At 42.4% G+C, this 12,211-nt stretch overlaps 1 long non-coding RNA gene across 1 annotated transcript; it reads right to left on the reverse strand.

Moving 5' to 3' along the window:
* Nucleotides 1-2,778: 2,778 nt before the first annotated feature.
* Nucleotides 2,779-6,095, reverse strand: LOC124877413. The gene is made up of 2 exons (XR_007040508.1): nucleotides 5,436-6,095; nucleotides 2,779-3,108 (listed from the first exon to the last, which is right to left on the reverse strand). It is a non-coding gene; the product is annotated as an uncharacterized LOC124877413 (long non-coding RNA).
* Nucleotides 6,096-12,211: the final 6,116 nt, after the last annotated feature.

A 12,211-nucleotide genomic window follows, 5' to 3' on the forward strand; every position in this document is an offset into this window, starting at 1 on the left:
GTGTGCTCACCTGCTTGATGACTCCATCTTGGCTCAAAGGAGTCTCTTTAAAGTTGATTGGGCTTTGTCTTGATTTGTTTGTTTGCTTTTTGTTAGCAGGGACGTTTTTGATTTAGGAAACTGTTGAATTAGTTTGTCCCTCCTTTTGGGGGATTATTTTTAGTTAAATTACTGATGGTTGTGTATTTTGTTAAATTTATGGTTATTGTGTATTTTGGGTTTTACCCCTTTTTATTTTCAAACGGTTTGTACTTTAAGTATCCTCCTTTTGTTTGTTTTGTTAAAAATAACGGAAACTGAACTAAAAAGAAATAAATTACTCTTTCTTTCATTAAACCAACAACACCTGGTTTGAATGTTTACTTCCCCCTACCCCTAGACCGAGTGGGGTCGTAACATTTAATGGGGGCTCGTCCGGGATATCTTTAAATGAATCCTGTGATTGAAAGTGTAAACTTTAGCTTTGTCAGTTCAGAAAGTGACAAGGTCTTGGTAGGCCCCTGTTGTCACTTGTGCAAAATTTTAGTATGGCACAGTTTAACTTAAAACAGTTTTTGGAAAGTCCATCTCTTGAACTAATAGAGTCATGTCGAAAGGATGATTTGGCACAAATTGCAGCACATTTCTGCATTTATTATTCTAAACAACTCCTTAAGAAGGAACTAAGGAATCTTGTAGTGGAGAAATTGGTAGAACTAGGAGTTCTTGTATGTTCTGAGATATCTGCGAGTTCTGTGGCTCAACCTGCTTTGACTTCTGCTGCTGTAGCTCAGTCCGAGGCCCTTTCTTCTGATGAAGGTGGTAAGAAGGTTTTGGGAAAACCTCCAGCAGTCTCTCCAGATGTGGATGCTGAGGTGGGTGTGGGGATTAAGACTCCTTACACACTCCCTCGGTTTAATTCTCTCTCTGACGCCAGTAGTTCGGCTGGGTCAAAGGCTGATGCTCGGATTAAAATCCGACTCGCTAGACTGCACCTTGAGGCCCAAGAGAAGGCACAGCAAAGGCAGTTCCAACTAGAAATGAAAAGGTTGGAAATTGAAGCAGACACTGCCATAAAAATACGTCAGTTAGAGCTTGAATCTCAGACTAGAATTAATGTTCCTGCTTTTGCAGTAAACTCCTCTTCTGTTGGTTATTCCACTACTTCATTTCAAATTAGACCTTTCGATATTACCAAGTATGTTGCTCTAGTGCCTGAATTCCGAGAAGCGGAAGTAGATTGTTACTTCTCAGCTTTTGAAAAAATAGCACAAGCTTTGCAGTGGCCTCCTGAAGCCTGGTCACTTCTGTTGCAATGCAAACTGTATGGAAAAGCTCAAGAGGTTGTTGCAACTCTCCCTCTTGCAGACACCCTAGATTTTGAAAAGGTAAAGGCTGCCATCTTAAAAGCCTATGAACTTGTCCCCGAGGCTTACCGACAAAAATTTAGGTCTTTTAAGAAAAATCCCAGTCAAACTTATGTTGAGTTCGCTAGGGAAAAGGGAACTCTTTTAGACAGATGGTGTTCTTCTTGTAAAGTCTCAAACTTTCTCAGCTTAAAAGAGCTAATTTTGTTAGAGGAGTTTAAGACCTGTTTGCCTGAACGCATTTCCATGCATTTAAATGAACAAAAAGTAGAGTCTTTGTCTGCTGCTGCTGTCCTTGCTGATGAGTATGTGCTTACCCACAAAACAATTTTTCAGTCCAATCCGAACAAAACTTCTGTTGTTAAGACGTGTGACACAGTCAAGCCCATACAATTGAAGGAAAACAGAGAGTGTTTTTATTGTCATAAAACAGGGCATGTCATTGCTAACTGTTTAGCTTTAAAACGGAAAACACAAACCTCTGTTCAGTCCCAACCGAAAGGTGTAGGACTCATTAAGAGAAAACCAAACATTGTAAGAGCTGAAGTTGACTGCACACCTGATCCCTGCTTCAACCCTTTTCTGTCAGATGCACTAGTTTCACTCACTGGACAGCCTGAAGATCAGTGTTCTATTCGCATTCTGCGTGATACTGGAGGTTCTCAGTCCATTATTTTAGCTGACACATTACCGTTTTCTGAACAGTCATCATGTGGATATAGTGCAATTCTACAGGGCGTAGAAATGGGTTATGTTCCTCGGCCTGTACATCTGGTACATTTAAACTCCAAAATAATCTCAGGAATTTTTCCTATTGCTGTCTGCCCAGCACTACCTATCACAGGTGTCGCATTACTGTTAGGTAATGATATTGCTGGCGGTAAGGTAACTCCTGCATTAGAGGTTTTGGATGTACCACAAAACTTGGGAACTAGAGATAACAAGTCATCACCCAAAGTGAACCCAACTGGTGTACTAACTCGTGCACAAAAACGTAAAAAAAAGGCTAAAAGTGATGATGTGGATTTGTCTGACAGTTTGTTTATGTCAGTGTTCTCAGGTGGTGGAGAATCTGACTCTGTTACAGAGGCTTCTGCAGTTCCGGATATGACTGGTGGGGATGCATTACAGACCCCTGATAGTGCTTTCCCAATCACTCGTGCTCACCTGCGCACTTCTCAGAGGTCGGATCCAACGTTAAAACCCTATTTTGAAGGTGTAGTAGGTCCTGATGCGGCCAAGGATGAAGGTGTATCTTTCTTTCTGGATGATGGAATTTTAATGCGTAGATGGTGTCCTGTTCTGCTTCCTGGTGCTGATTGGAACATAGTTTTACAGATTGTGGTTCCTTCCAGTTATCGAAAGAATATTTTATCATTAGCACATGAAAGTAAATGGTCAGGACACTTGGGTGTTTCAAAGACATACCAACTGATTTTGAAACACTTTTACTGGCCTGGATTAAAAACAGATGTGGTTAAATTCTGCCGCAGTTGCCACATATGTCAGATGGCTGGAAAGCCTAACCAGACCATACCAAATGCTCCGCTCCATCCAATTCCTGCAGTGAAAGAACCATTTGAACGCATCATTATGGATTGTGTGGGTCCTTTACCACGAACCAAATCTGGTAATCAGTTTTTACTTACCTTAATGTGCGCTTCCACTCGCTACCCTGAAGCCATTCCTCTCCGTAAAATCACTGCTAGTTCAATCATTAATGCCATGACCAGATTCTTTTCTACATTTGGTCTTCCAAGAACTGTACAGACAGATCAAGGTACAAATTTCAAATCGAAACTCTTTAGACAGGTTCTTAAAGAACTAGACATTAAACATGCTGTTTCTAGTGCATATCATCCTCAATCTCAGGGAGCTTTAGAACGTTGGCATCAGACTTTAAAGTCTATGCTGAAGAAATACTGCCTTGAGAATAAGAAAAGCTGGGATGAAGGTATCCCTTTTGTACTGTTTGCAGCTAGAGAATCCACTCAGGAATCATTAAGATTTAGCCCTGCAGAACTAGTGTTTGGTCATACTCTTCGCAGTCCACTAAAAATTCTGAAAGAGAAACTTTTGAACTCTGACACTTCCGCTCAGGAAAACATTTTGGATTATGTTTGTAAGTTTCGTGAGCGTTTGCATTCTTCCCGTGCAATTGCACAAGAGTTCCTTTGTGACTCTCAGAAATCAATGAAAAGGCGTTATGATCATTCTGCTGTTCTTCGTCACTTTCAGGTTGGCGACAAAGTTTTGGCATTACTGCCTATCCCTGGATCTGCTCTTGATGCCAAGTTCTCAGGTCCTTATGAGGTTAGTGATCAACTGAGTGACACTGACTATGTGATAAACACTCCTGAAAGGAGGAGAAAAACCAGAGTGTGTCACATAAACATGCTAAAACCGTACTACATTCGAACAACTAACCCAAATATGGACCAGAGTAAAGTAAAACCCAGTGGCAGTGCAGCCATAATTGTGACAGATGATGTTAGCTCTGAATCGGGTGAAGATGGTTTAACTCTTCGCTCCAGTTTTCACCAAAGTCCTCGTTTGCCCAATTCTGAAATGTTGAAAGAGTTTTCAAATAGTCTTACACATTTGCCTGAAAGCCAGCAAGATGATATTTTATCCCTGATGAGCAGTTTCCTATGTCTATTCAATGACATACCGACACGCACTACAGTACTTGAACATGACATTGATGTCGCTAGTGCTAAACCCATTAAGCAACATCCTTATAGAATAAATCCTGTTAAAAGAGCTCTAATGAACAGTGAGACAGAGTACATGTTGCAAAATGGATTTGCAAAACACAGTTCGAGTTCTTGGAGTTCTCCCTGTTTGCTTGAAATGAAACCCGATGGCACACCACGTTTCATTACCGATTACCGCAAGGTAAATTCTGTTACAGTTACTGACTCATATCCACTTCCTCGCATTGAGGACTGTGTAGATAATGTGGGAAATGCTCAGTATGTAAGTAAACTAGATTTATTAAAAGGATATTGGCAAGTACCCCTCACGAAGAGAGCTTCTGATATTTCTGCTTTTGTTACACCAGACCAATTTTTACAGTACAATGTGATGGCATTTGGGATGTGTAATGCCCCTGCAACCTTCCAACGCCTAGTAAACATTGTTTTGTCTGGTTTGTCTAACTGCAGTGCATACTTGGATGATATAGTAGTATATACTTCTACCTGGACAGAACACATAACTGTTTTAAAACAAGTGTTCACTCGCCTTGCTAAAGCTTCTTTGACCTTAAACCTCGCTAAATGTGACTTTGGGAAAGCCACAGTGACCTATCTTGGTAGACAGGTAGGCCAAGGGCAAGTGCGACCTTTAAAAGAAAAAGTTTCTGCCATTACTTCGTTCCCTGTGCCTTGCACTAGAAAGGCTTTACGCCGTTTTCTTGGTATGGCAAGTTATTATAGGAATTTCTGTCGCAACTTTTCCACTATTGTTCATCCTCTGACTGGTCTATTAAGTCCAAAAGTCAACTTTGTATGGACCCCAGAATGTCAACATGCTTTTGATAGCATTAAATCTCTGTTATGTCATGCTCCTGTACTCTCTGCTCCAGATACAGAAAGGCCCTTTAAACTTGAGGTTGATGCGAGTGCAGTGGGAGCTGGTGCTGTCCTCCTACAGGAAGGTAAAAATGGAGCTGATCATCCCATTTGTTATTTTTCTAGGAAGTTTAACAGAAGCCAGCTTAACTATTCCATCATTGAGAAGGAAGCCTTGGCTTTGCTTTTGGCTTTACAACACTTTGAGGTATACCTTGGATCCTGTCCTTCTCCAATTGTGGTCTACACTGACCATAACCCACTTGTCTTCCTAGCACGTATGTACAACCATAATCAAAGACTCATGCGTTGGGCTTTAATCATTCAAGACTTTAATCTGAACATCAGATACAAGAAGGGTTCAGCAAACATCTTGGCTGATGCTTTATCAAGACAGGAGTTATGAAAACAAGAGTTTGTTATTAAAATGTAAGTGAAGGGATGGACATTTTGTTTCACATTTTTAGGGGGGGGGGTGTTACGGCTGGTGGCCGTATGTGTGTTTGTTTTGTACCTTCATCAACAGACTGGCCAGCCGATGTCGCTGAAAAGCACCGTTTTCCTCCGTGCTATCGGTACCGCTGTTTCTGATAGGATCGGATTTCTTCTTCGCTGGATACCCTCTTCTTCGCTGTTCCTGACGGACTCTGATCTCCCTGCGTGCTCTGCACTCCTCCTGCTGGACGTCTCCGGGAGTTCATGTTGGACTATTCATTTCCTGGTTCTTCTGAATTCGCCGCCAATCAAGAAGGGACTACATTATATAAACTCTCTGCACCTGCCACTAAAGGCAGCTGGTATTTGGACAGAACAGCTCGCCACTTCTGACTTTGGTGTTGTAAAATTTTGAAGCTTGGTTATTGTTGTATGCTTACCTGCTCGTTGGGAAGCTTGGTTATTTTTGTGTGCTCACCTGCTTGATGACTCCATCTTGGCTCAAAGGAGTCTCTTTAAAGTTGATTGGGCTTTGTCTTGATTTGTTTGTTTGCTTTTTGTTAGCAGGGACGTTTTTGATTTAGGAAACTGTTGAATTAGTTTGTCCCTCCTTTTGGGGGATTATTTTTAGTTAAATTACTGATGGTTGTGTATTTTGTTAAATTTATGGTTATTGTGTATTTTGGGTTTTACCCCTTTTTATTTTCAAACGGTTTGTACTTTAAGTATCCTCCTTTTGTTTGTTTTGTTAAAAATAACGGAAACTGAACTAAAAAGAAATAAATTACTCTTTCTTTCATTAAACCAACAACACCTGGTTTGAATGTTTACTTCCCCCTACCCCTAGACCGAGTGGGGTCGTAACACTCTGTCTCTGGATTACTGGACTACCCCTGCCTGAAACCCTCCAGTGCTTTACCTTGGATTGTCTCCCGCTTCTGCATCTGGTTGGTGGAAATATTCTCTGTCTCCTGTTTGTTCCTGGAACCCCCAAGACCTCCTGTTGTCCACTTCCCCTTCCTCCCTGGCTGGATTTCAGTTCCCTGATAAACCTCCATTCCTGTCCTTCCTGTCTGACTGCTTCAGTGGAACCTCTTCTACCCAATTATTATTATTATTTTTTTATATTAAAACTTTTGGTTAACCATTCTCTTGTCTGGCTGCGTTTTGGGTTCTGGTTGAGTTGCTTCATCGTTACAGGTCCTTTTAATTATGGTTTTGAATATGCCACTACATGTTATTTAATCAGTTCAATTTCCAATGAAAAGCCAACAACATATTTAGTATCTGCTGAAAGGTCTGGTAATTAGGTAGAAAATACTTAATAGAACTTTTTGACTCTAAGAAAGCTTTGTAGTAATAGATTATTCCACAGCAATGGCTCAACCAATCACATTTTAAGCTATAGCTGTAATGGTAACACTAACTAAAAGAAAAGGGTTAAAATTAGGTACTTCTTTATTTATTTGTTTTTTGTGGCCCCCTCTCTGGATGGGGAAGGGGATCGTTGGGGGCCGGGTCCTGGACTGGTGGCTCGGTCCATCTGCCTCTCTCCAGGGGACCACCTCCTGGGTCCGGGGGCTGGTTGTCCCGCTGGGGTATTGGTACCTTGACGTGGGAGTATAGAGTCTGTATGGGGAGTGCGAGTGAGTGTATGCGTCCATTGTTGCATGTCTTTACGTTAGGTGTGTGGATGTGAGTGTGTTTTATATGTACGCATGAGGATAGGAATGTGTGATTGTGACTGTGTGCGTCTGTTTTTGTGTCAGGTTGGGTCTTTGGCTGCTCCCTCTTCTGGATTATCTTAGGCCCCCTATCAAATGTGGGGCTTTTTTCCTCCCTGTCACACTCCCTGCTGGTGGCTGGTGTCTCTGCTCACTTGTGAGTTGGTGGTTCTCGGACTGGGTGATCTGGTGTGTGCTGGCTCACTCCCAAAGTCTGCTTAGGGGCTTGGGCCCCCAGGCTCTGTCGGGCCCCTGCTGGGGGATGGTGTGCCCTTGGATATTGGGTCTCTGGGTCCATGGCTGGATTTGCTCCAGCATAGCTGGCTGCAAGTGGCAGCTCCCTGGGGCTTCTGCACTGTGGTTGCTGGGTGGTTCCCATGGGGCTCTTCTATGGGAGGGTTGTGGTAGTCCTGGCAATGGTCCTCCTGGAGCTCCTGTTCTCTGAGAGGCCTTTGGAATTCTTTTGCCTGTGATCTCCTCCAGTCTGACTCTCCCGTCTGACTCTGGTCCTAGGGGCCAGGTCTGTGGCTCCTCAGGGGTGACGGTGACAACAGTGTAGGGTTTGTCCTATAACCGGTAGGTTGCTGGTCTAACTCCCGCTTTGTCTGTTACAGTTGTTGTGTCTTTGGGCAAGACATTTGACCTGCCTTGCCTGCTGATGGCTGTCAGAGGACTCGGTGGTGCTGATTGTATGGCAGCCTTACATCTGTCAGTCTGCCCCAGGGCAGCTGTGGCTATATTGTAGCTTACCACTGTCAGTGTGTGAATGGGTGTATAATGGGTGGATGACTGATTGTAGTGTAAAGCACTTTGGGGTTTCTGGAGACTATACAACTGTAGGCCATTTACCATTTTACATTTCTCACACCTACTACTGAATGTTGTAATGGAGAAACCTTATATACACAAGTGCGCTCACACATCCACAAAGGTGTTTGGATTGAAGTGTTTACAGATAGACAGATATACAAATATACTCAATATTGAGCTGCGGTTGCCATTAAATGCATCTTGCATTTATTAGTACTGGGTTCTTTTCAGCAATATTGTTGTTTTTATACTGTACAGGTCCTTCTCAAAATATTAGCATATTGTGATAAAGTTCATTATTTTCCATAATGTCATGATGAAAATTTAACATTCATATATTTTAGATTCATTGCACACTAACTGAAATATTTCAGGTATTTTATTGTCTTAATACGGATGATTGTGGCATACAGCTCATGAAAACCCAAAATTCCTATCTCACAAAATTAGCATATCATTAAAAGGGTCTCTAAATGAGCTATGAACCTAATCATCTGAATCAACAAGTTAACTCTAAACACCTGCAAAAGATTCCTGAGGCCTTTAAAACTCCCAGCCTGGTTCATCACTCAAAACACCAATCATGGGTAGGACTGCCGACCTGACTGCTGTCCAGAAGGCCACTATTGACACCCTCAAGCAAAGAGGGTAAGACAGAAAGAAATTTCTGAACGAATAGGCTGTTCCCAGAGTGCTGTATCAAGGCACATCAGTTGGAAGTCTGTGGGAAGGAAAAAGTGTGGCAGAAAACGCTGCACAATGAGAAGAGGTGACCGGACCCTGAGGAAGATTGTGGAGAAGGGCCGATTCCAGACCTTGGGGGACCTGCGGAAGCAGTGGGCTGAGTCTGGAGTAGAAACATCCAGAGCCACCGTGCACAGGCGTGTGCAGGAAATGGGCTACAGGTGCCGCATTCCCCAGGTCAAGCCACTTTTGAACCAGAAAGAGCAGCAGAAGCGCCTGACCGGGGCTACAGAGAAGCAGCACTGGACTGTTGCTCAGTGGTCCAAAGTACTTTTTTTCGGATGAAAGCAAATTCTGCATGTCATTCGGAAATCAAGGTGCCAGAGTCTGGAGGAAGACTGGGGAGAAGAAAATGCCAGAGGTCCAGTGTCAAGTACCCACAGTCAGTGATGGTCTGGGGTGCTGTGTCAGCTGCTGGTGTTGGTCCACTGTGTTTTATCAAGGGCAGGGTCAATGCAGCTAGCTATCAGGACATTTTGGAGCACTTCATGCTTCCATCTGCTGAAAAGCTTTATGGAGATGAAGATTTCATTTTTCAGCATGACCTGGCACCTGCTCACAGTGCCAAAACCACTGGTAAATGGTTTACTGACCATGGTATCACTGTGCTCAATTGGCCTGCCAACTCTCCTGACCTGAACCCCATAGAGAATCTGTGGGATATTGTGAAGAGAACGTTGAGAGACTCAAGACCCAACACTCTGGATGAGCTAAAGGCCGCTATCGAAGCATCCTGGGCCTCCATAAGACCTCAGCAGTGCCTCAGTCTGATTGCCTCCATGCCACGCTGCATTGAAGCAGTCATTTCTGCAAAAGGATTCCCGACCAAGTATTGAGTGCATAACTGTACATGATTATTTGAAGGTTGACGTTTTTTGTATTAAAAACACTTTTCTTTTATTGGTCGGATGAAATATGCTAATTTTGTGAGATAGGAATTTTGGGTTTTCATGAGCTGTATGCCAAAATCATCCGTATTAAGACAATAAAAGACCTGAAATATTTCAGTTAGTGTGCAATGAATCTAAAATATATGAATGTTAAATTTTCATCATGACATTATGGAAAATAATTAACTTTATCACAATATGCTAATATTTTGAGAAGGACCTGTATAGGTGTTTCTGCAGGTGTAGAAGCAATCTTCTAGGGTATTATGTAGTATTCTTTTTAACCTTCTTTCTGTCCTCTATTTTCTCCTTCTGTCTCCCTTATACCTTTGTCCCCCACCTCTCTCCCTTTCTTGCCTCTTTTTTCCCTTTTTGTTTTGTCTCCGTGTCCATTGCATTTGAAATAATCCCAAAGCAGTTTCTAATAAAGTTTTTTTATGCATTCCTTATTTTTTAAGGAATGCAGATTTATATTGTGACATTCCACGTCCCTAGAGCCAGCCTAAGCATCCGGGGATCGGGCCGCCGAGGTCTCCACCTTCGTCTGCCGCCCAATCCTCTTTGCACCGGTCCCTCACGGTTCCCCCTGCAGGTGGTGGGCCCACTGGGGGATACAAGCGGCTGAAATGAGCTTCCTCCGTAGGGTGGCCGGGCACTCCCTTAGAGATAGGGTGAGGAGCTCGGCCATCCGGGAGGGGCTCGGAGTAGAGCCGCTGCTTCTCCACATCGAGAGGAGCCAGTTGAGGTGGCTTGGGCATCTATACCGGATGCCTCCTGGACGCCTTCCTCGGGAGGTGTTCCAGGCATGTCCCACTGGGAGGAGGCCCAGGACACGGTGGAGAGACTATGTCTCTCAGCTGGCCTGGGAATGCCTTGGGCTCCCCCCGGAGGAGCTGGAAGAGGTGTCAGGGGAGAGGGACGTCTGAGCGTCTCTGTTGAGTCTGCTGCCCCCGCGACCCGGATAAAGTGGAAGACGACGAGTACGAGTACGAGATTTATATTGTAATCTTTGAGTGAAAAAGGTTTTTTTTTTTTTTAATCTAACCTTTATTTAGAGTACATTATTTTCATTGCTTAATAACACAACAAAACAAACTTTTACTTTACTTAATTGGGTTCTTTAATACATGCTTATTTTTTTAGAAATTCACTGGCAGAACTCAGGATTTCAACAATAAAAAAAAAATTGAAGCATTTTTTAAAGGTCTGCTTTACTTTTTTATGCTGATAAGTGTGTGGGAACTTTTAATTAGTAACCCACAACTTCCCGTTTCCTTTGGGTGTACATTGGCATGACATTGAGGCCCATCTCTTCGAGCCACTGTTCAAAAACAGCAAGACAAGAGAACACCCCATTTAGGTAAGGCAAATGTGTAGGGATCTTCATAAGCATTTGAAGGCCAGATAACAATATATAACATGTAAACAATGCTGACTTGCTTGTTGTCGGCTCCAGACTTTTTTGTGGCTTTCTGAAAGTAAGTTCTAAAGCAGGATGTTTTGAGGAAGTGGTTCAGTCTATCAGGAGCAAATTTTTTGTTTACATCCTTTCACAGAGCAAGTCTGTGTGCAGTTAACTTTTAGGAAGTGGCATGTTTGAACTGGATATTTGACAAATAAGGAGTGACAAACCCTCGTCTACACAAAGAATTAACTGAGTTGTCATGGCAAAACAGCAACATCTTTCTCCATTCTCTTGGAGGAAAATGTTATGTGAAAATGCAGCATATCGAAGTCAAGAGGAGTCATTCCAGGCCTTGACTTTGAGTTGGCATGTTTTTCGACAAGCTGTCAGATTATGATCAGCCATCATTGACAACTTTCATATGATAAGGTAAGGTATGTTTATTTATATAGCGCTTTTCAGCAACGAGACACTCAAAGCGCTGTACATACAATTACAATACAATCACAAAGCAAATAAACACAGATACAGACACAGAAAAACATCAAATGATAAAATCAAACAACAGAGGTAATTTAAAAAAGTAAAATAAAATAAAGAGAATAGAATGATGGACAAGAAAATTAAAGGAAAATTGGACTGAAAACGCAACTAATCATGCCTAGATGGCGCAGTCAAAGGCCACTCTAAACAAATAAGTTTTTAATCTTGATTTAAAGCAACTTAGTGTTTCGGCGCTTTTACAGTTTTCTGGCAGTTTATTCCAGATTAGTGGAGCATAAGAACTAAAAGCTGCTTCTCCATGTTTGGTTCTGGTTCTGTGTATGCAGAGTAGATTTGAGCGAGAAGATCTGAGAGGTCTGGGTGGTTGATACACTGACAACAAGTCTGTAATGTATTTTGGTGCTAAGTCTTTCAGCGATTTATAGACTAACAGAAGTATTTTATATTCTATTCTCTGAGCTACAGGGAGCCAGTGTAGGGACTTTAGAACCGGGTGATGTGCTCCACTTTCTTAGTTCTAGTGATAAGACTTGCAAACACACCAAGTAAAACACTCAAAATACAATTAAAATAAATACCAAAGTTGCAGCTGGAGTGGAAACAAAGCTAAAGAAAACAAAGAAGTCCGGGCATATTATTTGGCAGGGCAGAGCATTAATCAGAGATGAACCATTATGGGGCGCCATGTCCATCATTACGTTCCAGAAAAAGTTTAACACAATTTTCCCCAAAGTCATGACACCATTGCCTGAGGAATGTTTGCTATGCTGTGAGAAAA

Source organism: Girardinichthys multiradiatus, chromosome 12 (genome assembly GCF_021462225.1).
Source record: "Girardinichthys multiradiatus isolate DD_20200921_A chromosome 12, DD_fGirMul_XY1, whole genome shotgun sequence".
In the NCBI taxonomy this organism is placed as follows: domain Eukaryota; kingdom Metazoa; phylum Chordata; class Actinopteri; order Cyprinodontiformes; family Goodeidae; genus Girardinichthys; species Girardinichthys multiradiatus.